This window comes from Moschus berezovskii, chromosome 11, assembly GCF_049115385.1.
Source record: "Moschus berezovskii isolate FMDL1 chromosome 11, NW_MosBer_1.0, whole genome shotgun sequence".
Lineage (NCBI taxonomy): Eukaryota > Metazoa > Chordata > Mammalia > Artiodactyla > Moschidae > Moschus > Moschus berezovskii.
The window spans coordinates 108,369,331-108,392,624 of record NC_142470.1 but is presented as its reverse complement, the minus strand read 5'-3'; the positions used below and the strand labels follow the sequence as shown (position 1 = coordinate 108,392,624).

The following is a 23,294-nucleotide window of genomic DNA, read 5'->3' as shown; positions in this document are numbered from 1 at the left end:
CTGACTCTGTACGACCCCATAGATGGCAGCCCACCAGGCTCCCCCGTCCCTGGGATTCTCCAGGCAAGAACACTGGAATGGGTTGCCATTTCCTTCTCCAATGCATGAAAGTGAAAAGGGAAAGTGAAGTCGCTCAGTCGTGTCCAACTCTAGGCGACCCCATGGACTGCAGCCTACCAGGCTCCTCCATCCATGGGATTCTCCAGGCAAGAGTACTGGAGTGGGGTGCCATTGCCTTCTCCGAACATATATCTAATCAAATTGCTAATTCCACCCTGGTAAATTTTATTTATTTTTAATTGGAGGATAATTGCGTTACAATACGGTGTTGGTTTCTGTCATACATCAACATGAATCAGCCATAAGCACACACATCTTCTCTTGAACCTCCCTCCCACCCCCACCTCGCACTCCATCCCATCCCTTTGGGTCGTCACAGAACACCGAGTTGGCCCTCCCTGCTTTACACAGCAAATTCCCACCAGCTATCTATTTTATACACGGTAATGTGTATGTTTCCATGCTACTCTCTCTATTCATCCCACCCTCTTTTTTATTTAACTTTTTCACTTTTTGGCTGAGTCACACAGCATGTGGGATCTTTGTTCCCCAATTAGGGACTGAACCTGCGCCCTCTGCACTGGAAAGGCAGTGTCTTAGCCACTGGACTGCCAGGGAAGTCCTGGATTTGTAGCCTTTTAAATAATGGAGTTTCCCAAGTAGGTTCCCAACTTCCTAGGCCAGCATGAGAGAGAACTGGGCATACTCAATATCCTCAGAAATCATAATCAGAATTTATTTAACACACATAAATAGTGTGAATATTTTCTTTCACAATTTTATTAATTTGTAGACTTCCTTCTACAGAAAACTTAAGAAACATAATCTTCACCATCAAAATTTTAAAAATTTGAGATATAATCGACACATATATAATACATTAGTTCCAGGTGTATGGCAGAATGATTCCATATTTGTGTAGTTTGCAAAATGACTCCCAGGATAAGTCTAGTTAATATCCATTTTCACAAATTGAAATTTTTTTTCTTGTGATGAGAACATTTAAGATCTACCATTAATAACGTTCAAATAGCCATTTGTGGGATTTTAGTTCCCTGATCAGGGACTGAACTTGGGACCTCAGCAATGGTAGCACAGAGTCCTAACCGCTGGAACGCCAGGGAATGTCCTATGATACACTGTTACCAACTACAGTCAGCCTGCTCAACATTACCCCCCAGGACTTAGTGATTTTATAACTGGAAGTTTGTACCTTTGACCACCTTCACTAATCTTTTGGAATTGTGACTCATTCCAAACCCCTCATACTTAACTCACCAGCATGGCGGGCAGGTGATGGTGCCTGACAGTGCCTCCCTTCTGTCCCGACAGTCACAAGACTTTATGCAGCAGATTCGGCCAGCAGTCTGGGAAAGGCTGCTGCTGGTCACAAAGGGGCACGTTTATAATTCTTGTGCCTCAGCAAGACCCATTTCTAGGGACGGGGGAAAAAGTTCACGTGTGCCTATGTCACCAGCTGTACAGTGACTTGGAGCTTCCAACAAAATGTCTGCCTGCTGGAATAGATCTGGAAATATTCTGATTTCATCTGATCCACAAGAATTTCTAAAATTTCTGTTGTATTCTTAGTGTTAATGGCAGTTTCGGAACATACATTCTGTACTATTAATAGTTGTTATTTATTCAAACACATCAGGACTTCCCTGATGGTCCAGTGGTTAAGACTCAGCTCTTGCAATGCAGGGGACCCTGGTTGGGAAACTAAGATCCTACATGCTGTGTGGCATGGCCAAAAATAAAGGGCACATTCCATGGTGGGAAAGAGCATTTTTAAAAAACTTTATAAACAAAAAAGCGCATTGACCATAGGTGGTGAGGCAGGCAGGGAGGAGAGACACAGGCTGGCATGTTGTGGGTGGGTGATGGGGGTACAAAGAGGCACCTAGTCCTGCACAAGGGCTGTGCTTCCTGCCACTCTCAGGCTATCACACCTCCTGCGCTCTCTGAGTGTGTGTGTGTGCACGCTCGCGCGTGCAGAGAGGGCAGATTAAGCAAATAGCAACAAAAGACACTCAGTTAAACTTGAACTTAAGATAAACAAGTAACTTTAATGTAAGTATTCAGTTAAGTATTTATTTGGTGGATAGAGGTACAAGAAGATTTGGGGGTAGAAGGAGGAATCTGAGAATTTATTCCTCTGGCTTCCTCCCTGCAGGTCACTTTGGACCACACTTGTCCCTCAATGGAGGGCCGGACTTCCTGCCTCTATGGACTTCCCGACAGAAGTCCTCTCCACACAGCTCTCTCCCACCAGGGAGACTCATGGTTGCTGTACTCGGGAACTGCTTCCTGGGTGAATGCCAGGTTGAAGGACAAGAGGTTTCACTCTACAAACAGGGAAAGCTTGTTGCTTGTTCTTGAGGCTGAGGTCTCGGGGGCTCTTGGAGTGCAGGTGTCCTTTGCAGCCTCTGGGAGAGGACTTTGTGGGTCAGCTGCTGGCTGGCCTGGAGCCCAGTAATCCAGACAGATGAGTGTGCTATGATGGGAGCTGTCACTTCTTCCACGGAGTCGAGATCAGAGTGACTGTACCGAGAGGGCCCCTGCCCCTTCTGTCAGCCTCACTCCAGGCCAAGTTTATGCACAGGGATGGTAGGAAGAGGTGAAGTCCATCTTCTCTGATGTTGGGGTCCCTTCTGCAGTTATGGATGCTCTGGCTATTTATCTGGTCTGCCTGCAGACCCTCCTCAAGAACACTCTTTTTCTACAGGCTTCAAAACACTTACAATTCACGTGTGCCTCTTAGAGGCCAACTTACCTGTAGCACTTCCTATCTGTTGAGCTTGGGAGTCAGAGGTTTTGTCCAAATAACTTTTCTTTCTTTTTTTGGCCCCACCATATAGCATGCAGGATCTTACTTCCCCAACCAAGGATTAAACCCGTGTCCCGTGCACTGGAAGCCTGGAGTCTTAATCACTGGGCCACCACAGAAGTCTCCAACTTTTTTGTTGTATGTTAAATATAGGGCAAAAAAAGTAGACTGGGAGAAGCAGATAATGCTTCTTTTGATTTGTTTTGTATCCTTAAAAACACTGAATATCTCTAATTATAAAGGTAGCACAAGTCTGCTGTAAAAAGTTCAAGTATTTATGGGAGCACAGAAAGTATAAGATGGAAACCTATTTTACAATTCCAACCCTGCAAGATAACCTCTGATTACAGTTTAGGGTATAAGCTTCAGTTCTCTAAGAGCTGAGCAGCTCACCGAACGAACTAATGGCAAAACCACCCAGTCAGATGACGTCACTGAAATTGGGGCACAGCCAAAACCTGTAATCACTATGGATGGTTTAAAAGATAACCAATCTCCAGAATTTGATTTGCCAGAAGCTGGGACAGTATGCATTAACTGCTAACATTATTTATACACCACTTGCCAGTCCAAGATTAGCTGTGACTGTCAAATGGGATGCAGAAAGGCAAATGTCCCAGGAGAGGGGAAGCAGAGAGTCCCAGGAGTTAAAGGGGGGATGGGACACAGCTAACTGTGTCTGGGGGAAGACCTTCCCCGGTCCCCGCCCCACTCTGTCTAGTTAACCTCCCACGTCAGGTGCTTGGAACCGCCACTTTTGTAGTATCTGCTATAATAGCTCCTCAATTCTTTCTCTGCTGCTACACTGACTGAAAGCCCCACACTGCAGTCAGTTCCTAGGAGGTACTCAAAATATTACAGGCTTGTTGAATGAGTAAGTAAAGAAACGAATTAAAGGAATGAATTAAGGAATTAAAGAAATGAATTTAACTCAGATGACCATGATATCTACTCTGTGGGCAGGAATCCCTTAGAAGAAATGGAGTAGCCATCATAGTCAACAAAAGAGTCTGAAATGCAGTACTTGGATGCAATCTCAAAAATGACAGAATGATCTCTGTTTGTTTCCAAGGCAAACCATTCAATATCACGGTAATCCAACCCTATGCCCCGACCAGTAACTCTGAAGAAGCTGACGTTGAATGGTTTTATGAAGACCTACAGGACGTTTTAGAACTAACACCCAAAAAAGATGTCCTTTTCATTACAGGGGGCTGGAATGCAAAAGTAGGAAGTCAAGAAACACCTGGAGTAACAGGCAAACTTGGCCTTGGCGTATGGGATGAAGGAGGGCAAAGGCTAATAGAGTTTTGCCAAGAGAACGCACTGGTCATAGCAAACACCCTCTTCCAACAACACAAGAGAAGACTCTACACATGGACATCACCAGATGGTCAACACCGAAATCAGATTGATTATATTCTTTGCAGCCAAAGATGGAGAAGCTCTATACAGTCAGAAAAACAAGACCAGGAGCTGACTGTGGCTCAGATCATGAACTCCTTATTGCCAAATTCAGACTTAAATTGAAGAAAGTAGGGAAAATCACTAGACCATTCAGGTATGACCTAAATCAAATCCCTTATGATTATACAGTGGAAGTGAGAAAATGATTTAAGGGACTAGATCTGATAGACAGAGTGCCTGATGAACTCTGGATGGAGGTTTGTGACATTGTACAGGAGACAGGGATCAAGACCATCCCCATGGAAAAGAAATACAAAAAAGCAAAATGGCTGTCTGAGGAGGCCTTACAAATAGCTGTGAAAAGAAGAGAAGTGAAAAGCAAAGGAGAAAAGGAAAGATATAAGCATCTGAATGCAGAGTTCCAAAGAATAGCAAGGAGAGATAAGAAAGCCTTCCTCAGCGATCAGTGCAAAGAAATAGAGGAAAAAAATAGAATGGGAAAGACTAGAGATCCCTTCAAGAAAATCAGAGATGCCAAGGGAATATTTCATGCAAAGATGGGCTCAATAAAGGACAGAAATGGTATGGACCTAACAGAAGCAGAAGATATTAAGAAGAGGTGGCAAGAATACAAAGAAGAACTGTACAAAAAAGATCTTCACGACCCAGAAAATCACGATGGTGTGATCACTCACCTAGAGCCAGACATTTTGGAATGTGAAGTCAAGTGGGCCTTAGAAAGCATCACTACGAACAAAGCTAGTGGAGGTGATGGAATTCCAGTTGAGCTATTTCAAATCCTGAAAGATGATGCTGTGAAAGTGCTGCACTCAATATGCCAGCACATTTGGAAAACTCAGCAGTGGCTACAGGACTGGAAAAGGTCAGTCTTCATTCCAATCCCAAAGAAAGGCAATGCCAAAGAATGCTCAAACTACCACACAATTGCATTCATCTCACACGCTAGTAAAGTAATGCTCAAAATTCTCCAAGCCAGGCCACAACAATACATGAACCGTGAACTTCCAGATGTTCAAGCTGGTTTTAGGAAAGGCAGAGGAACCAGAGCTCAAATTTCCAACATCCACTGGATCATCGAAAAAGCAAGAGAGTTCCAAAAGAACATCTATTTCTGCTTGATTGACTATGCCAAACCCTTTGACTGTGTGGATCACAAGAAACTGGAAAATTCTGAAAGAGATGGGAATACCGGACCACCTGACCCGCCTCTTGAGAAACCTATATGCAGGTCAGGAAGCAACACTTAGAACTGGACATGGAACAACAGACTGGTTCCAAATAGGAAAAGGAGTACATCAATGCTGTATATTGTCACCCTGCTTATTTAACTTATATGCAGGGTACATCATGAGGAACGCTGGGCTGGAAGAAGCACCAGCTGGAATCAAGATTGCCAGGAGAAATATCAATAACCTCAGATATGCAGATGACACCACCCTTATGGCAGAAAGTGAAGGGGAACTAAAAAGCTTCTTGATGAAAGCAAAAGAGGAGAGTGAAAAAGTTGGCTTGAAGTTCAACATTCAGAAAACAAAGATCATGGCATCCAGGCCCATCACTTCATGGCAAAAGGATGGGGAAACAGTGTCAGACTTTATTTTTTGGGGCTCCAAAATCACTGCAGATGGTGATTGCAGCCATGAAATTAAAAGACGCTTACTCCTTGGAAGGAAAGTTATGACCAACCTAGATAGCATATTAGAAAGCAGAGACATTACTTTGCCAACAAAAGTCCGCCTAGTCAAGGCTATGGTTTTTCCCGTGGTCATATATGGATGTGAGAGTTGGACCGTGAAGAAAGCTGAGCGCCGAAGAATTGATGCTTTTGAACTGTGGTGTTGGAGAAGACTCTTAAGAGTCCCTTGTACTGCAAGGAGATCCAACCAGTCCATTCTAAAGGAGATTTGTTCTGGGTGTTCATTGGAATGACTGATATTGAAGCTGAAAGTCCAATACTCTGGCCACCTCATGGGAAGAGTTGACTCATTGGAAAAGACCCTGATGTTGGGAGGGATTGGGGGTGGGAGGAGACGGGGATGACAGAGAATGAGATGGATGGTTGGGAGGAGATGGGGACGACAGAGGATGAGATGGATGGATGGCATCACCAACTCGATGGACACGAGTTTGGGTAAACTCCGGGAGTTGGTGATGGACAGGGAGGCCTGGCGTGCTGTGATTCATGGGGTCGCGGAGAGTCGGACACGACTGAGTGACTGAACTGAACTGAACTGAGGGGAAGATGGACAGGGTTTCCAGGGGCCGAGGTGGTGGAAAACTAGAGGGAAAGGAAGAGGCCCTAAGAGTTTGGGAATACCAATTTAGCTTCAGGGTGGTACTTCTGTGCTAGAAGAAAAAGAGATAAAGTGGAATTAGAGAACTTCCCTGGTAGCCCAGTGGTTAAGACTCCTCGCTCCCAATGCAGGGGGCCTGGATTCGGTCCCTGGTCAGGAAACTAGATCCCACATGCCACAATTAAGACCCAGAGCAGCCAACTAAATAAAAATTAAAAAAAAAAAATGGAATTAGGCTGAACGTGGAGAGCCCCGAATTCCAGCTGAGGCAGGAGGGATGCCTGAAAGATTTCTGAGCAGGGGAGGGATATCAGAGCTGTGCTTGACCAGGACACAGAAGGGAAGAAGAGGAGCAAGAAGGAGAAGGCCAGGAAGTGGGAAACCCAGAAGGAAGACATTAAGGCCTAACAGTGGGAGCGTCTGGGAAGTAACAGAAAAGATGCAGGAGACAGAACAGGGCTGATCATGGTGGCGCTCTCAGCATTACCATCATTCTAAAAGGAAAGGTCAGTTTCAGATGCAAATTACTATATACAGAGTGGATAACTAACAAGGTTCTACTGTATAGCACAGGGAGCTATATTCAATAGAAAATGTCAGTTGCTCAGTCGTGTCTGACTCTTTGTGACCCCGTGAACTGCAGCCTGCCTGGCTCCTCTCTGTCCATGGGATTCTCCAGGCGAGAATACTGGAGTGGGTTGCCATTTCCTCCTCCAGGGGATCTTCCCGACGCAGTGACTGAACTCATGTCTCCTGAATTCCAGGCAGATTCTTTACTATCTGAAGCACCAGGGAAGCCCACATTCAATATCCTGTGATAAACCATAATGCAAAAGAATATGCAAATGGACACAGATACATATATATACATTATATATAATACTGAATCATTTTGTTGTATACCTGCAACTAACACAACAATGTAAATCAGCTATATTTCAATAAAATAAAATCTAAAATACACTAAGAAAAAATGTCACAGGACATCCCTGGTGCGCCAATGGTTAACACTTCACCTTCTGTTGCAAAGGGTGCAGGTTCAAATTCTGGTCAGAGAGCAAAGATCCCACATGCCTCTGGGCCAAAAAACCAAAACAAAAAACAGAAGTAATATTGTGAAAAATTTAGTACAGACTTTTTAACAAATGGTCCATGTCAACAAATGGTCCATGTCAAAAAACTCTTAAAAAAAAAAAGAGGTAAATTGGACACAAATATTTAGGAAGGACATAATCTCTGGACTCAGAATAGTTCTCAGAAGTGGCCATTTGGCAGGTTAATCCTGGCCGTGGTTTGAAGAGCAGGGCCCCCACTGGGAACATGGGGATGGTAATAATGATGTCCCATAGGATCACCCATAGGAATAAAAGAGTCACTGCTATGTCTAGCTCATCGTAAGAACTCAATAAACATTAGATGTTAGCACTTAAATTATTTTCTCTTTTCATTATGAATCCATAAAACCTGCCATAGCCCAATCCTTAAGAATCGTTCACAGGGTTTGACACTGGGGGCCGAACAACCACACAGGCTCAGTGAGGTCCTCACTGCAGAGCTCTGGCAAGAGGTGCGGCTGTGGTGGGGAGTCACCACTCACAGAGCCTTCAGTGTAAAAGGGGCTTCGCAGTATGTGCTATGCAGTGCATAGCCTCCCCAGACCTACGACCACGAGGCGGCCTTGGCTAAATGAACGTGGACAATGTGGAAAAAGGCACAGTGAGGACGGTCCACGGTTTTGAACCCCAGGGTCAGGGCAATGATCAATTAGAAATGATACTTGGGCTTCCCTGGGGGCTCAGGGGTACAGGATCTGCCTGCCAATGCAGGAGACTGGGGTTTGATCCCTGGTCTGGGAAGATCCCACGTGCTGCACAGCAGCTAAGCCCTTGGGCCACAACGACTGAGTCTGTGCCCCAGAGTCTGGGAGCTGCAGTGACTGAAGCCCAGGCACCCTAGAGTCCGTGCTCTGCAAGGAGAGCAGCGCCACAACGAGAAGCCTGCCCGTCACAGCTACAGAGGCGCTCCTGCTTGCAGCAGCCGAGGCAAGGCCCGCGCAGCCGGGAAGACCCAGCTTCAGGGAGTAAGCAAGAACTTTTTTAAAAAAGAAGTGATATTTTAAGCTGCTAATCAGTGTTCTACGTCAGCTGTAAAAGGCCCCTCCCCCTGTTTTTCCTCGAAGAAGCAGAACACTTTAAAATTATTTGGGAGGAGTGATGGTGGAAGGATGAGAGCAGATCAAAAATTTTAAAGTTTTTGATTTTTATTACTGTGTTCTCATTAGTGCATCTTCAAGATGACACAAGCGAACGTGGTGGGCCTGTGTGATGATCCCCATTGTGGAGACCAGTTTTTTAGCCCATGTCAGAGATGTATTAAACACCCACAGCCCCAGACTTAACGAGGATTTCATCCTTTCTCCATGGAACAGGTGGAAAAGCAGGCTGCTTATGAAATTCAGCAGAAATCATTCCTCCTCTTCTTTCCCCTCTCTTCTTCTTTTAAGGTTATTTCCTTGTATGGACTGGACAGGAGCTAAAATGGGAAGTTTTGCCTCACAAGTAAACGCAGTTGAGCAACCCGGATAAGTGGCCTCCCACTCACGTCCAAGGACAGCTGCCCAGGAGTTCCAGCAGCTGCATTTCCCAACCCCAGGGGCCACACCCATCCTGGAGTTGGTCATGGAGTGCCCCGGCCCTGTGCCCATGCGTCTCCAGCCCTTGACCAGATTCCAAGGTCACCTTCATAAAGACAAGGGATTGTGTGTCCACCGTCTTCCTCCAGTGCTCAGGTCGGGGGACAGGCTCCAGGAGATAAGATTAGCAAATGTTTCTCTAGCCAACGAATAAGTGATTAGATCTAATGTCCACTGTGTGGCATTTGCCAGGTTCTTCTGAACAAATCTACCTGTAGCTTCTCTGAGGGCTGCAGCTGGCATTCTCTGAACCCAGGCTGATGCCTGGCATGGAGTCAACATGCAATGAGCATCTATGGGGTAAATGGGTGTGATGCAGGCAGGGGCGGGGACTCTGAAGAGCGAGGAGGGAATAGAGGCCGTCCAGGCAGGGACACTGCTGTGACCGGAAGCGGGACTGTAGCGGGGCTGGAGCCAGGGCTCTGCAGCAGCGCCTCTTCCCCAACCACACCGCAACCGTGGAGGGGCAGATACTGAGGGATCATATTCTCTCAAACTCAAAACTGCTACATGAGGGGACACTAAGGAAAGAGCTATTTTCTGAACCAAAAATTGAGTTGCTGTATGATCCAGCAATCCCAAGTGGTGCAGTGATAAAGGATCCACCTGCCAATGCAGGAGACACAGGAGGTGTGGGTTCGATTCCTGGGTCTGGAAGATTCCCCTGGAGAAGGAAATAGCAACCCACCCCAGAATTCTTGCCTGGGAAATCCCATGGACCTGGTGGACTATAGTCTGAGGGTAGCAAAGAGCCAGACACCACTGAGTGACTGAAAGCATGATCCAGCAATTCCACTCCTGGGCATATATCTGGACAAAACTCTAACTCAAAAAGATACATGCACCCCTATGTTCATAGCAGCACTGTTCACAATGGATATGACACATGCTGCTGCTGCTGCTAAGTTGCTTCAGTCGTGTCCGACTCTGTGCGACCCCATAGACAGCAGCCCACCAGGCTCCCCGGTCCCTGGGATTTTCCAGGCAAGAGTACTGGGGTGGGGTGCCATTGCCTTCTCCGATAAAACACATAAAACAACCTAAATGTCTATCGACAGATGAATGGCTAAAGAAGATGTGGTTCAGTTTCAGTTCAGTCACTCAGTTGTGTCCAACTCTTTGCGACCCCAGGAACCGCAGCAGGCCAGGCCTCCCTGTCCATCACCAATTCCCGGAGTTCACCCAAACCCATGTCCATTGAGTCGGTGATGCCATCCAATCATCTCATCCTCTGTTGTCCCCTTTTCCTCCTGCCCTCAATCTTTCCCAGCAACAGCGTCTTTTCAAATGAGTCAGCTCTTTGCATCAGGTGGCCAAAGTACTGGAGTTTCAGCTTCAACATCAGTCCTTCCAATGAACACCCAGGACTGATCTCCTTTAGGATAGAGTAGTTGGATCTAAAGAAGATGTGGTACATATATCCAATGGAATATTACTCAGCCATAAAAAGAATGAAACATTGCCATCTGCAGCAGCACGATGGAACTAGAGGTTATCACACTGAGCGCAGTTAAGTCAGAGAAAGACAAATGCCATATGACATCACTCACATGTGGAATCTGAAACATGACACAAATGAGCATGTCTATGAAACAGAAGCAGACTCACACACAGAGAGGGCACACGTGTGGTTGCCACGGAGGGGAGGAGATGGGGAGGATGCATTGGGATCAGTAGATGCAAACTACTATACATAAGATGGATAAACAACTAGGCCCTACTGTATAGCACAGGGCACTATCTTCAGTATCCTGTAATGAACTATAATGGAAAAGAATACGAATATAAAAACATTATATAATGGAATCACTTTGCTATATACGTGCAACTAACACAACGTTGTGAATCAACTATATTTCGATAAAATACATTTTTAAAAAATAGGCTATTTTTCTGTGTGATCACAAAGTGCACCCCACCCTTAAATTCATGAATATCTGCATGATAGCAAACAGGTTGGGGGGCAGTGATGCTCAGGGCTAACCAGTAGCTCAGTGTTTAGAGCTGAGGCCCACCCAGTCCCTGGATGCCTGCGAGGTGACCTTGGGAAAGTTCTGTAACTGGCTGATCCTCTTCAAGGACAGAAGTACCTGTGGGGGGTACAGGGAGAAGAAAACAATCAGGTGTACCAGGTCCATCAGCAAACTCCACAGACACTGGCTGCTGTTGTGACTTGCCTGCTTCTGAACCTGGCCTGGTTTTCTTTGTTTGTTTTTTCATTTTTCCGGCTGTGTTGCGTCTTCATTGCTGTGTGCCAGCCTTTCTCCAGTTGAGGCGAGAGGGCTGCTCTCTAGCTGTGTGCATGGGCCTCTCGCTGCTGTGGCTCCTTCCGTTGCAGAGCACAGGCTCTCAGTGCGCAGGCTGCAGGAGTTACAGTGCACCTGCTCAACTGCTCCCTGGCACGTGGTGTCTTCCTGGATCAGGGACTGAACCCATGTCCCTTCACTGGCAGGTGGATTCTTACCCACTGGACCACCACCAGGGAAGCCCTGAACCCGACCTGTTGAACACCGGAAGGAGGAATTTTGGGGCTTTGGGGAATGAGTGCTGGGACTAACAGGTGAGGTCTGTCTCAGACAATGCATAGAAAAGCACCATGGCAGCCACATCACTGCCACTCATGAATGAGAGGAAAAATCATACTTCCGGTCTGTGATGGCCAAAGAACTCTGGCTCTAAGGAATCTCCCCAGGGCTGGTCACCACCCTCTCACAGCAGGAGAACCTTCCAATTCTCCTGAAGCTGTAGGACCACGGCCCAAGGTGGATCAAGGGAAAAAGCAGCAGCTACTGAAATGGCAGGACTCAGAGTAGTGGGTGGAGTGGCAACCTTCTGCCACCTGCTAACCCTGGAGTCCCTCCAGGCTGTGGGAGGAGAGCTGGGCAGGGCAGCAGCCCGTGCGGGAGCGAGAATGCAGACTGCTGCTCCGTCAGCCTGCTTTATTCCTCAGGACCTCGGGAGGGACTGGAAGCACCTTGGCCAGATGGGTCAAATAACGGCAGGGCTGAAGTGTCAGTCATATAACCCACATCTGGCTCTTTGTACTCCTTTTCAGACAATAGAACAGGTGGTGACATGAGCTGACCTCTGAAATTCAGCCTCAAAATCCGGAGGCCCAGAGGAGGCTGCAAAAGTGAGGGCTTATTGTTGAACTCTTAGGGGTTTCATGCTCCCCGCTGCAGAGCAGGAGTGGGCCAGGAGAATGGGCTTTTGTTGTTTAGTCGCTAAGTCATGTCTAACTCTTGGCAATCCCAAGGACTGTAGCCCGCCCGGCTCCTCTGTCCATGGGATTCTCCAGGCAAGAATACTGGAGTGGGTTGCTATTTCCTTCTCCAAGGGATCTTCCAGACCCAGGGATTGAACCCCCATCTCCTGCACTGGCAGATGGGTTCTTTACCACTGAGTAACCCGGGAAGCCTAGGATGTGCTTTGCCCAGGCGCTAAGAGTTCCTCAGCCTCTCTGTTCCAGGGTGAAATTTGCTATCAAGCAGCCCCCATGGCTGGAAGGAGAAAGGCCCCCTTCGGGGGTGGGCTTGCAATTCACAGAAAAGGCTTTTGGCACCTGGACTCCTGCTGGCGACCACTTCCCTGTCCCCCTCCCTTGTCACACCCCACCCCAGGAGAGAGGGCTGCATGTGGACCAGAGGACACCCCTTCCATGTGTGCCCCCTCCCTGGCTGATATTTGAATCGTGTCCCTCAGTGGCTTCCCTGTCACTTGGTTAAAAACTGGTCCTCTCATCCCCAAAGCTGGCTGAGGCCAATCCCAGAACAAGCAGAAACTTCCTACTCAGTATCGAGTCACTTTCTGAAAACAGGAGTCTCAGTTGGTAAAGAGAAGCAAAACTGAATAAGAGGACATTTTTTCAAAAACCTTTCAAGCTGAAATCACTTGACCTGACTGCGACCAAACTATAAATGGTAAACATGAGCACTCCGCCACTTGGAGAAAAGTTAACAGTGCAGCAAAAGCCTGCAGGCAGAAACCAGGAGCTGACCCGAGGGAGCGGGCCCCAGCAGGGGCTTTACCGGAAAGAAAGAGGAATAATTGGTAGGTTGCATGTGCCTGGAGGGGTCATAGCCTCAGCAGAAAAAAAGCAGAGACGCCAGTGAACTGAGACCTGCACAGAGAGAAGAAAGTGGGGCTGGTATAAAACACGGTGCTTGCAGGTCAGATTTTCTACAAGGGCTGGGGGTTGGGTGGGGTGGGGGGAGAGGGCTGGGATAGTTGCCAGGTTAATAAGCAGGATGCCCCAGTTACACTTGAACTTCAGATAAACAATGGCTATGCGGTTTATACTTAGTTAAATAAATACAACTTAGTCTCTTTCAGCTCAAACTGGCTAGAGCCACTGTCCAGGGAATTCATTTTCACCCCTGCCCCCATAGGCTGGCCTCCTAAGGCAGAGAGCAGAGTGAGGAGGGGGTGTGAAGGGGCACACAAGGACCCCAAAACACAAAGCCAGCTACCCACCCTCTCTGAGCACTGACCTGAAGGACTGCAGGGGCTCGGGCCTCGGAGCCAAACCCGCGATGATCAGGTTGACTCTACTTCCATTGGTCCCCCCAATACACTGGCTCAATAAAAAATGTGGAACTGAGGTAGGATACTGTGGGCCTCTGGACTGAACACCTGGTGTTTGTCAAGTGGAGTAAAACTGAACCTCTGTTCTCACTCAGACACTCCAAGGACAAAGCTAGTGCCAAAAGCTGAGCTCTGCTAAAAAAAGAGATAAGGTGTCCACTCCAGAGGTCAAAAAGACTTTCCTGTCTACACATGCACAGGAAGGCTTCTTAGGGATTGAAAAAGAAGCCGACCCCCACCCCATAATAAGTGTGGACATATACTCATAGGCCTCTGTGGTGGGATCCATCTCAGAAAAAAGTTGCACACACATTTTGGGGAGGGTCCAAAACCATGGTGACTGCAGCCATGAAATTAAAAGACACTTACTCCTTGGAAGGAAAGTTATGACCAACCTAGACTTAGTGGCAGCAGCAGACAACATATTAAAAAACAGAGACATTACTTTGGCAACAAAGGTCCATCTAGTCAAGGCTATGGTTTTTCCAGTAGTCATGTATGGATCTGGGAGTTGGACTATAAAGAAAGCTGAGAGCCAAAGAATTGATGCTTTTGAACTGATGCTCCAACTGTGGTGTTGAAGACAACTCTTGAGAGTCCCTTGGACTGCAAGGAGATCCAACCAGTCCATTCTAAAGGAGATAAGTCCTGGGTGTTCACTGGAAGGACTGATGTTGAAGCCGAAACTCCAATACTTTGGCCACCTGATGCGAAGAACTGACTGATTTGAAAAGACCCTGATGCTGGGAAAGATTGAGGGCGGGAGGAGAAGGGGATGACAGAGGATGAGATGGTTGGATGGCATCACCAACTCAATGGACATGGGCTTGGGTGGACTCCGGGAGTTGGTGATGGACAGGGAGGCCTGGAGGACTGTGATTCATGGGGTCGCGGAGAGTCGGACACGACTGAGCGACTGAACTGACCTGAGTGAGCACGCGCACGGTAAGGAAGAGATGTAAGTCACTTCTGCAGGACAGTCCTTCCAGGGCTTCATTTACCTCTGGCCAATTATCTTGTTTCTTTCTTCACATTTGACTGCTCAGTTCAACAGACTGGTCAGGTCAGTATACTGAGTTGGTGATGCCATCCAACCATCTCATCCTCTGTTGTCCCTTCTCTTCTTCCCTCAATCTTTCCCATCATCAGTCTTTTCCAGTGAGTCAGCTCTTCGCATGAGGTGGCCAAAGTATTGGAGTTTCAGCTTCAACATCAGTCCTTCCAACGAATATTCAGGACTGATTTCCTTTAGGATGGACTGGTTGGATCTCCTTGCAGTCAGTCCAAGGGACTCTCAAGAGTCTTCTCCAGCACCACAGTTCAAAAGCATCAATTCTTCGGCGATCAGCTTTCTTCACAGTCCAACTCTCACATCCATACATGACCACGGGAAAAACCATAGCCTTGACTAGACGGACCTTTGTTGGCAAAGTAATGTCTCTGCTTTTTAATATGCTATCTAGGTTGGTCATAACTTTCTTTCCAAGTAGTAACCGTCTTTTAATTTCATGGCTGCAATCAGCATCTGCAGTGATTTTAGAGCCCAAGAAGTAAAGTCTGTCACAGTTTCCTTTGTTTTCCCATCTCTTTGCCATGAAGTGATGGGACCAGATGCCATGATCTTGGTTTTTTGAGTATTGAGTTTTTCACCAGCTTTTTCACTCTCCTCTTTCACTTTCATCAAGAGGCTTTTTAGTTCCTCTTCACTTTCTGCCATGAGGGTGGTATCATCTGTGTATCTGAGGTTACTGATACTTCCCCTGGCAATCTTGACTCCAGCTTGTGCTTCATCCAGCCCAGCATTTTTCATGATGTACTCTGCATAGAAGTTAAATAAGCACGGTGACAATATACAGCCTTGACACACTCCTTTCCCAATTTGGAACCAGTCCATTGTTCCATGTCTGGTTCTAACTGTTGCTTATTAACCTGCATACAGTTTTCTCAGGAAGCAGGTAAGGTGGTCTGGTGTTCCCATCTCTTGAAGAATTTTCAATAGTTTGTTGTGATGTACACAGTGAAAGGCTTTGGCATAGTCAATAAAGCAGAAGTAGATGTTTTTCTGGAACTCTCTTGCTTTATGTTCCAACAGATATTGGCAATTTTATCTTTAGTTCCTCTGCCTTTTCTAAATCCAGCTTGAACATCTGGAAGTTCAAGGTTCACGTACTGTTGAAGCCTGGCTTGGAGAATTTTGAGCATTACTTTGCTAGTGTGTGAGATGAGTGCAATTGTGCAGTAGTTTGAACATTTTTTGGCATTGTCCTTCTTCGGGATTGGAATGAAAACTGACCTTTTTCAGTCCTGTGTCCACTGCTGAGTTTTCCAAATTTGAGGGCACATTTAGTTTAGCACTTAAACAGCATCATCTTTTAGGATTTGAAATAGCTTGACTGGAATTCCATCACCTCCACTAGCTTTGTTCGTAGTGATGCTTCCTAAGGCCCAGTTGACTTCACATTCTAGGATGTCAGGCTGTAGGAGAGTGATCACACCATTGGGGTTATGTGGGTCATAAAGATCTTTTTTGTACAGTTTTTCTGTGTATTCTTGCGATTTCTTCTTAATATCTTCTGCTTCTGTTAGGTCCATAATTTTCCTGTACTTTATTGTGCCCATCTTTGCATGAAATGTTCCTTTGGTATCTCTAATTTTCTAGAAGAGATCTCTAGTCTTTCCCATTCTGTTGTTTTCCTCTATTTATTTTCATTGATCACTGAGGAAGGTTTTCTTATTCTTTGTTATTTCTTATTCCGTACTATTCTTTGGAACTTTGCATTCATATGGGTATATCTTTGCTTTCATCCTTTGCCTTTCGCTTCTCTTCTTTTCTCAGTTATTTGTAAGGCCTCCTCAGACAACCATTTTGCCTTTTGCATTTCTTTTTCTTGGGGATGGTCTTGATCCCTACCTCCTGTACAATGTCACAAACCTCCATCCATAGTTCTTCAGGCACTCTATCAGATCTAATCTCTTAAATCTATTTGTCACTTTCACTGTATAATCGTAAGGGATTTGATTTAAGTCATACTTGAATGGTCTAGTGGTTTTCCCTTCTTTCTTCAATTTAAGTCTGAATTTGGCAATAAGGAGTTCATGATCTGAGTCACAGTCAGCTCCCAGTCTTGTCTTTGCTGACTGTATAGAGCTTCTCCATCTTTGGCTGCAAAGAATATAATCAACCTGATTTTGGTGTTAATCATCTGGTGATGTCCATGTGTAGAGTATTCTCTTGTGTTGTTGGAAGAGGGTGTTTGCTGTGACTAGTGCGTTGTCTTGGCAAAACTCTGTTAGCCTTTGCCCTGCTTCATTCTGTGCTCCAAGGCCAAATTTGCCTGTTACTCCAGGTATCTCTTGACTTCCTACTTTTGCATTCCAGTCCCCTATAATGGAAAGGACATATTTTTTGGGTGTTAGTTCTAGAAGGTCTTGTAGGTCTTCATAGAACTGTTCAGCTTCAGCTTCTTCAGCATTACTGGTCAGGGCATAGACTTGGATTACTGGGATATTGAACGGTTTGCCTTGGAAATGAAAAGAGATCATTCTGTCATTTTTGAGATTGCTCCCAAGTACTGCATTTTGGACTCTTTTGTTGACCATGATGGCTACTCCATTTCTTCTAAGGGATTCTTGCCCACAGTAGTAGATATAATGGTCATCTGAGTTACAGTCACCCATTCCAGTCCATCTTAGTTCGCTGATTCCTAGAATGTCAATGTTCACTCTTGCCATCTCCTGTTTGACCACTTCCAATTTGCCTTGATTCATGGACCTAACATTCCAGGTTCCTATACAATACTGCTTTTTACAGCATCGGACTTTACTTCCATCACCAGTCACATCCACAACTGCGTGTTGCTTTTGCTTTGGTTCCATTTCTTCATTCGTTCTGGAGTCATTTCTCCACTGATCTCCAGTAGCATATTGGGCACCTACCAACCTGCGGAGTTCATCTTTCAGTGTTCTGTCTTTTTTGCCTTTTCATTCTCAAGGCAAGAACACTAATGTGGTTTGCCATTCCCTTTTCCAGCAGACCACATTCTGTCAGACCTCTCCACCATGACCCGTCCGTCCTGAGTGACCCCACACGGCATGGCTTAGTGTCACTGAGTTAGACATGGCTGTGGTCCGTGTGGTCAGTTCGATTTGTTTCCTGTGACTGTGGTTTTTACTCTGTCTGCCCTTCCATAAGAGGCTTATGGAAGCTTCCTGATGGGAAAGACTGACAGAACAAGACCCAGTTCCCCTCACACTCAGTCTCTCCCATGTATTGCTCTGTGTCTCTAATAATGAACTTTGTGTCTGCTTAGCAGTTTTTGCCTCCTCGAAACATTGTTGCTTTCAAACCGGGTCAAGAACTCAGGCCACTTTGCTTCTAGCCCCTGGTGGTCTAGTGGCTAGGGCTCTTGGTTTTCCAGGTTCAGTTCAGTTCAGTTCAGTTCAGTTCAGTCGCTCAGTCGTGTACGATTCTCCACGACCCCATGAATCACAGCACGCCAGGCCTCGCTGTCCATCACCAACTCCCGGAGTTCACTCAAACTCATGTCCACAGAGTCGGTGATGCCATCCAGCCATCTCATTCTCTGTCGTCCCCTTCTCCTCCCGCCCCCAACCTTTCCCAGCATCAGAGTCTTTTCCAGTGAGTCAACTCGTCGCATGAGGTGGCCAAAGTATTGCAGTTTCAGCTTTAGCATCAGTCCCTCCAATGAACATCCAGGATTGATCTCCTTTAGAATGGACTGGTTGGATCTCCTTGCAATATAAGGGACTCTCAAGAGTCTTCTCCAATACCACAGTTCAAAAGCATCAATTCTTCGGCGATCAGCTTTCTTCACAGTCCAACTCTCACATCCATACATGACCACGGGAAAAACCATAGCCTTGACTAGACGGACCTTTGTTGGCAAAATAATGTCTCTGCTTTTTAATATACTGTCAAGGTTGGTCATAACTTTCCTTCCAAGGAGTAAGCGTCTTTTAATGTCATGGCTGCAATCAGCATCTGCAGTGGTTTAATTCCTGGGCTGGGAACTAAGCACTCTCTTCAGGACTGCTCACAGCTCTCCTTCCAAGATCAGAACCCTGTGCACACACTTCAGCCGGAGAAGCTGCAAGAACCCTGAAGGGCTTTATAGCCCCCATCACCCCCTTCAGCCTGCACCCGGTTTTGGATTTGAGCATTTGACTTTTTCTCAGTAGAAGTGCTTTGCAAAGGCACCTTTCCCAGTGGACTGTGACCCCCTGGTCCTTTCTGTTGCATGCGTGTTCAGTCGCTCAGTCATGTCCAACTCTTTGCAGCCCCACGGACTGTAGCCTGCCAGGCTCCTCCGTCCATGGGATTCTCCAGGAAAGAATACTGGAGTGGGTTGCCATCTCCTTCTCCAGGGGATCTGCACAACCCAGGGGTTGAACCTGTGTCTCCTGCATTGGTAGGTGAATTCTTTACCACTGAGCCACCTGGGAAGTCCAGTCCTTTCTGATAGTTGAGCACTAATGCACCCAGAAAACAGAGCTCCAGATTCAGACTGTGAATCTTCACCATCATCTACTAACTCTCCAGCATGCTCTCAAAACCAGCAGAATGTCAGAATCTCCAGGGAAGCTTTTAAAACTCCGATGCCTGTGTTTCACCCAGAGGTTGAATTTATTGGCCAGCAGTACAGCTCAGGTATTGGGATTTTAAAAAATCTCCTCTAGTGATTCTAGAGGAATTAGGGTCAGACCTAATTCCTAGGGTATTAGGGAATGGATCCATCCCGTGGCCCAAATCATCTAGGGGAGGGGGGGCTCCTGCCTGGGAACCCTGACGTTTTAAATGCATTGTGGCTTGGGAACCTGGGATGAACAAGGCCTATGGTACCAGAGTTCAGTTCTGGCTCAGCCACTCAGAAGCCAGATGACCCTGTGCCAGTCATTTCTCCTTTTTTGTTCTGACCACACCACAGAGGCATGTGGAACCTTATTAATAGTTCTTTGATCAGAGATTGAACCTGCATCCCTCATAGTGGAAGTCCAGAGTCTTAACCACAGGACCACTAGAAACTCCCTTCCCCAGTCACGTGTCCTTCACGTCTCCTGGTCTGTGAAGGAAGATGCGTAATGCCTGCCTCTCTCAGCGACCAGAGGCGAGCACTGCGCAGGAGCACGATAACCTGAAATGTCTGATCTGCTTTGTTTCCAAGGCACAGCTAGTCGTGCCTGGACTACCACAGGCGGACACATGGAACCGATTATGCTGACTTGGCTCGTTCAGCCTCTTGCAGGGAAACAGAAATATGTTTACCCAACCAAGGGTGGCTTTCCTTCTCTTTCCCCTTTGGCAGCACGCCAAGTGTCATAGACAGGCTGAGGGGACACTTTCTGGCCAGGGTTGTGAAGCTTGGCCCCTGTGTCTGGGGCTGGCTTTCTGCAAGGGCCAGCTGTGGCTTTCACAAGACCCAGGAGAGACACTCTGTTCCCAAGTTTTACTCCTCTGCCCTGCCACCCGCAACACACATCCTCCAGCCCACTAACACTTGAAATCCTATTAATTTTAGCCATTCTTTTCAGGAAGAAACATTTCCTTTTAAAATGTGACCACCTCAGACTTCCCTGGGGGTCCAGTGGTTAAGAATCTGCCTGCCAACAAAGGGGACAGGGGTTCAGCCCCTGGTCTGGGAAGACCCCACGTGCTGCGGGGCAGCTAAGGCCATGAACCACAGCTACGGAGCCCACGGGCTGCAGCTGCGGAAGCCCGTGTGCCTGGAGCCTGCGCGCCTCAACAGGAGAGGCCGCCGCAGTGAGAGGCCTGTGCACCGCAGTGAAAAGCAGCCCTGCTCGCCACAGCCAGAGAAAGCCTGAGTGTAGCAACGAAGACCCAGCACAGCCAACAATTAAATAAATCATTAAAAAAAAGTCACCATCTCTCAGGACCAAATACCTTAGCCAGCACCGTTTGTCCATATCATTCCCAAGTGACAAAGAGGGCAAAGAATTCCCTCCCAAAGCAGAGTAAATGGATCTTTCCCTAATTCTTGCACTAAGTACACCTAAAAACACAGGGTATTACATATAAAAGGAGCTTTTTAGAAAACTCTGAAGAGTGGAAGGACAGTAGTCTGACTAGGGACCTGGGGACCTACGAGCAACATGGTGATGGATTCCCCGAGTCTCCTTTTGTTCAGGTATCCCAGATGTGGAAATGCTAACGGGCAAAGACAAAAAACAACAACAAAAGCCTGTTACCTCTAATCAAAGGATTAGGAAAGGGCAGCCAGGCAAGACAGAAGGCTTTTAAACAGTAAACTGCTCTTCTCCAGGCAAACAATCCAGAAAAAGCCATGGCCCCATCCCCACCCATGCCAGCAAAGGTCTAGTGGGCAACCTAGACTTGAACCCTGACCAGGCTATAAAGAGGTGCCACAAATTCTCCACTGGGTGGTATCAGAGAAGGCCAAGAAGACAGGTGGCATTTTCACCCCACTGGCTGGTGTTAGTAAAGCCCATATGGGATGCCTAGACTTTTATTCCCACATGCCATGAATGAGGCATCTCTCCTTGTCCCAGGCAGGGTGGTATGAGAAGAACCCAGTAGAGAGTCAGAGATTTCACTACTTCCCTAGGGTCCGTGGCGGTCAGGGGGGAACTGTCGTAAAGTAATCAGGCACTCCTACCCTTTCCCCAGCCAGAACTCCCACCCTACCTCTGACCAGCAATAACATCCCACCCTTAGGTGTCAGTGGAGGTTGAGTGGGGAACCCAGGGATTCCCTCATAGCTCAGCTGGTAAAGAATCCACGTGCAATGTGGGAGACCTGGGTTCGATCCCTGGGTTGGGAAGATCCCCTGGAGAAGGGAAAGGCGACCCACTGGGGAAACATAGAATTCTACCCCCACAGCAGTTCAGAGGAAACTACGTAAAACAAAAGGCAAATCAGAGTCAGTCACATAATACTCTCAACGTCTAGGTTTCAATAAAAAATATTCTGTCTCAAACGGAATGAAATACAAAACCCAAGATAACAGAGAGTTATTCGAAAAAGCTTTTAAAGAAGGAATCATAAAAATACTTCAGTGAGGGACTTCCCTGCTGGTCCAGTGGCTAAGACTCTGACCTTCAGTGTGAGGTGCCTGGGTTCAGTCCCTCGTTGGGGAACTAGGTCCCACATGCCACAACGAGGAGTTCTCATACCATAACTCAAAGATCCCACATGTTGCAGCTAAACAACCCACATGCCACAACAAAGGCTGAAGATCCTGCATGCCACAACTAAGGCCTGGCGCAGTTAAATAGATATTTAAAAACTACTCCAATGAATATGAAATTCATGAATAAAATAGGAAGCTTTTTAGCAAATACATATAAAGTCTCAGTAAAGAAATAGAAGAGTGAGAAGAGAAACAAATGGGAATTTTTGAACTAAAAAATACAATAATCAAAATAAAAACTCAGTGGATGGGCTCAACAGCAGAATGAAGGGGCAGAGGGAAGAATAAGTTAACCAGGAGATAAGAGCAATAGGAAACTATCTAGTCTGAACAACGGAAAATAAGGAACAGAGTCTCTGCAACCTGTAGGACTATCATTAAAAGTCTAACATTTGTATCATCAGAGTTCTGGAAGGAAAAGACAAAGAGGGCAAGGCTGAAAAAGCACTTGAAGAAATAATGGCTAATAACTTCCCAAATATGACAAAAGATATAAACCTATAAAATAAAACATCTGAACGAATCCAAAATAAGATAAGCTAAAAAAATATCCACACCAAGATACATTATAGTCAAAATTCTGAATCCTAAAGACAAAATAAAAAGAGTTTTTAAAGCAATAAGAGAGAGATACCTTACTCACAGGGGAAACCAATTCAAATGACAGTGAATTTCCAGAAGGAAGTGGCACATTCTCCTAAGTGATAAGAGAGAAGGAATGTCAACTCAGAATTCTTCTGGAATGAAAGGAAAACCAAAATATTTTCAAACGGGGAACAGTGGAAACAGTGTCAGACTTTATTTTTTCGGGCTCCAAAATCACTGCGGATGCTGATTGCAGCCATGAAATTAAAAGACGCTTACTCCTTGGAAGGAAAGATATGACCAACCTAGATAGCATATTAAAAAGCAGAGACACTTTGCCAACAAAGTCCATTTAGTCAAGGCTATGGTTTTTCCAGTAGTCATGTATGGATATGAGAGTTGGACTATGAAGAAAGCTGAGCACCGAAGAACTGATGCTTTTGAACTGTGGTGTTGAAGAAAACTCTTGAGAGTCCCTTGGCCTGCATGGAGATCCAACCAGTCCATCCTAAAGGAGATCAGTCCTGGGTGTTCATTGGAAGGACTGATGTTGAAGTTGAAACTCCAATACTTTGGCCACCTGATGCGAAGAACTGACTCATTTGAAAAGACCCTTATGCTGGGAAAGATTGAGG

At 46.3% G+C, this 23,294-nt stretch overlaps 1 protein-coding gene across 4 annotated transcripts in view; it reads right to left on the bottom strand.

Annotated features, from left to right (window-relative positions):
• Positions 1-23,294, bottom strand: part of MERTK (MER proto-oncogene, tyrosine kinase) — a 122,215-nt gene that overhangs the window by 84,359 nt on the left and 14,562 nt on the right. The window lies entirely within an intron of this gene.